The sequence below is a fragment of the Hakea prostrata genome, unplaced genomic scaffold, assembly GCF_041222555.1.
Source record: "Hakea prostrata isolate BN-2017 unplaced genomic scaffold, UWA_Hpros_2 contig_17, whole genome shotgun sequence".
Lineage (NCBI taxonomy): Eukaryota > Viridiplantae > Streptophyta > Magnoliopsida > Proteales > Proteaceae > Hakea > Hakea prostrata.
Window position 1 is genome coordinate 506,088 of NW_028291136.1, and position 3,782 is coordinate 509,869.

Genomic DNA, 3,782 nt, shown 5'->3' on the forward strand with positions numbered 1-3,782 from the left:
CTCCAACACTAGAACCTAACACACTTTGCTCTCATTTTCACTATTCATCACATAATATGCTCAACTTGAAATTTTCTTCTCATTTTCAAATGCAATTGAATTTTTAAGTCAAACCACTTCCCACACACCTGATTCACTATGATTGAGGTGTACAAACCTTTCATTCGACCAAAATCCAAAATTTCAAAAATTCCACAACTTCACCCAAAAGAGGACTTTTCACAACTTTCCTTCTTGGTGAATTTTTTTAAAAATAAAGGGAGTTGGGTGGATTTTCCTCAAACAAACCTTCTTAGCATGCTAAACCAACTATCATACACATGCTAGCATGTCTAAATCATAGTTTTCACTGAAATCAAAATTTTCCAAAAAATTATCAAAATGCCCTTCTTCACCAAATATTGCACTGCTCAACTCCCTTTTACTTACACAATATATTTAACTTGTCTTTTCATATTTCCATCATGCCACCTAGAGGATGACGTCTAGGAGTGAGGAGAGGTAGGGGTGGAGGTCAGGGTCCTAATCCTATGCCACGGGCAGAGATTATACGAGGATGAGGAGGCAACAGTCCAGGCTCCAGATGAGGTACAGGCAGATGAGGAGGAGTCTCAAGCTATTAGAGATCGGCTCAAGTCACAAAGGCAATAAATAGCTCTAGGATTCGCTTTTTATGTTATCACAGATGTATTTATTTCCTTTTCAGCTTATAAAAATTTTCTAAGAATTAATGAAATTTAGTTTTTTTCACTTTCTTATTGTGTATTATGCATTTCCTAAATTGCATTGCAATGTGTATTTGTTTAACCATGGTTATTGTGCATTATTCACACTTGGTGTATTATGCTTCATTAATACTTGTTTCTATTATGATATTTTCTATTATTCACTTCTAAGAAGTTTGAGTCACTTTTGAATTTATGACTCAAGGATGCTCCATTATTGTGTTTTGTGGTTATAATTGTCCAAAAATTGGGCTCTGATACCACACTATCACATCCCTCCAGCTGGTACTCTATCTGGAATACCCGGAGGTGTGATCTGCGACCTAAAGATCAAGTTTAGGGCGATCATATACCCACATAGCACAATAATATGATCAAGAGAAAGAACAAATCATTGTATTAAAGTAAATTAAGAAACAATCATGAAAGGATCATAGATGGATCACAACAGAATATCAGAGTGCAGAATAAAACAAAATCAGAGTATAAAGTATAGCGAAAATAAACTCTAAAACTAAAGTGGAAGGTAGATCGAGTCTCTAATGTATTACAACTGAAAGAAACAAAGGAAGGATGAATCGTTCTAGCTAAACATAAAGAGTATCTATGTTCATCAAATAGTGTCTAGACTTAAATGCCTCAAACTCCAGCATGGGACACTCCAGCTTCAAGATCCGGCTAATTCGAGTATGCTCAGTCATCACAAGGGTATGCTTCGCTATAATGCTCGTAGTTGCCAGTATCTTGAAAACCATACGAGTCACACACCGTGGCCTCATAGTTTAGAATCTTGCAATCATCTATATCTACAACACAATCTAAAGAAAACATGTTCCCTGAAGGGTGAGCTCAAAAGAACTCAGTGAGCAGTTCAATCACAATTGACAATTATAATAGTCACAATCTCAAGAACAGGAACAAGGCATGAAAGCAAATGATATGAAACAGTATGCAAGTATGCTTCTAACTCTATACATGTTGGTCTCTAGTGTCAGACATGCATTAAGATAGAACACCATACTCCTCTGGGTAGTCTTAGTCACTCTTCCCTCATGACTCTTAAGCATATCTTTTGGGTTCTCCATGGTAATTCAGGGCATCCCTCTCAGACATTCCATGGCTAGGGTTTAGGTCACCATTCTCTCACTCCACCATTGGTATGAGTATTGGCACATGTCAAGGTTATACCTAGCCCAATGCATAGTTCTCTACTGAGTCACATCTACTTTAGAGTCGGAGACTTCCATTCCTCGCCTCTCACGATCCTTTCCGGTATCCTTCTCCCTAGAGTCACCATCTCCCTCTCGGCTATGTAGACTCTTAACCCTATTGGTCATCCACATATAATAAACAGGAAGCTCTCGTGTCCCCTTATGCTTCTCGCTTTCTTCGGTGCCCACGAGCCCAAATTATTATGTGCGACCCAACCAATGAATGGCCCCCCCAATGTGATTTGTGTCCACTCACAGGTTGGTTATTTCTCTTGAGTGCCCAAAAATCCCCATTGTTGCCACGGGTCACTCGGCCTCAATTCCCCTTCCGATAGGGTTAAATATGGTAGGGTTTCCCTAGCCAAACTCATCTAGACAAATCCTAGGTATTTAATCCAGTAGTTGCGAAAAGTGCCAAGGGGCACCATAGGATTGTGATCCATACGACCTCCACTGGTGTTCAATGATAGAAAAGCCAAAAGGGCATTCCCCATTCCATAACCACAACCTAAGCAAACACATCACAAATGATTCTACAATTATCATAACAAAGACCAACTCACAATCCCATCATTCACATTCGATACAAGCATGTAAATCACATCATGGATGGATAATATACTGTAATTACAGAAGTATAACAACATAGAAAGAGTTCTAAAACAGTAGCTAACATATGCATTCAAGTCTTATCATAGTATAGCATATAATGATGTCAATTGGGAGTGAATGTACTCACCTTATATTCAATTTGTAACTCCAAAGAAAGAGGTTTGAGGGTAAGTCAAAAATCACCAAAGTTGTGAAATCCAGCCCAAACCTAGCCCAGGGCACCCTATTTATTTTGGGTGAAGAAAGACTTGTTTAATGTTAGACCTTGATGTTGGACCTTGATTTCAGTGTTACTATCTTTAAAAACCTTAGGAAGTCATGTCCGATCTGTTTCTTAGTGTAGATCCATGTCCCAAAATGATGGAAGTTGTCCTTGAGGGCCTTCTTTATGGAAGACGTGGTGTTTGACCCAAAACCCATGGATATGGTTGACGGTCTCCATACTTGATGCATTGTAAGTAATTGTTTTGAATCTGCAGCCTGAAGAAGATGAGATTAGTTTATGGACCTAATGAACTCCTTTGTATGATCCAACAATATTTCTGAAAACAAGACTTCTTGATTGACTTGTAGCAGAAAACCTCACCCAATTTGACCCCGTAGAGCCCTCTGAATCCATGTCCGAAGTTGCTGAACTATGTCTGGCCAATTCTGCTTGCGCATCGAAGAAGATTGAATTAGTTGAAGCATCTAATGAACTCCCGTGCTCAATCTGAAAGTATTTTTGGAAACTAAACTTCTTGATTGACTTGTAGGAGAAAACCCCACTCAATTTGATCCAGTATAGCCCTCCGAATCCCTATCCGAAGTTTCTGTTCTTACCAGGTCGACTGCCTGGTCGACTGGGCAGTCAACCAGCCAGTCGACCAACAGTTATGGATTTCGGAAAATGACAAAAAATTTTGACTATTTTGACCCTGCCTTTTTGGAACTCATGAATGAAGGTCTAAATTAAGCTTTGGCACTCCAGAGAACGAGGAGTGGCATTCCCTAGGCTATCTCTTGGTGTTGGTGAAGGATTTTGACTCTAATCATTGGCATTTCATCTCAATCATTGCTTCAAGGTATGGATTCTCTTCTTCTTCTTCTTCTAATCTACTCAATCTCCTATTAATTTCTACTCTTGGGACCATGGCTGAAGTGCTGCAACCTTGCAAACACTTGGCCATGAGTTTCCCCTTTCATTTCCATTAATCTAACTACATTCTTGCTATGATATACTCCCATTATAATT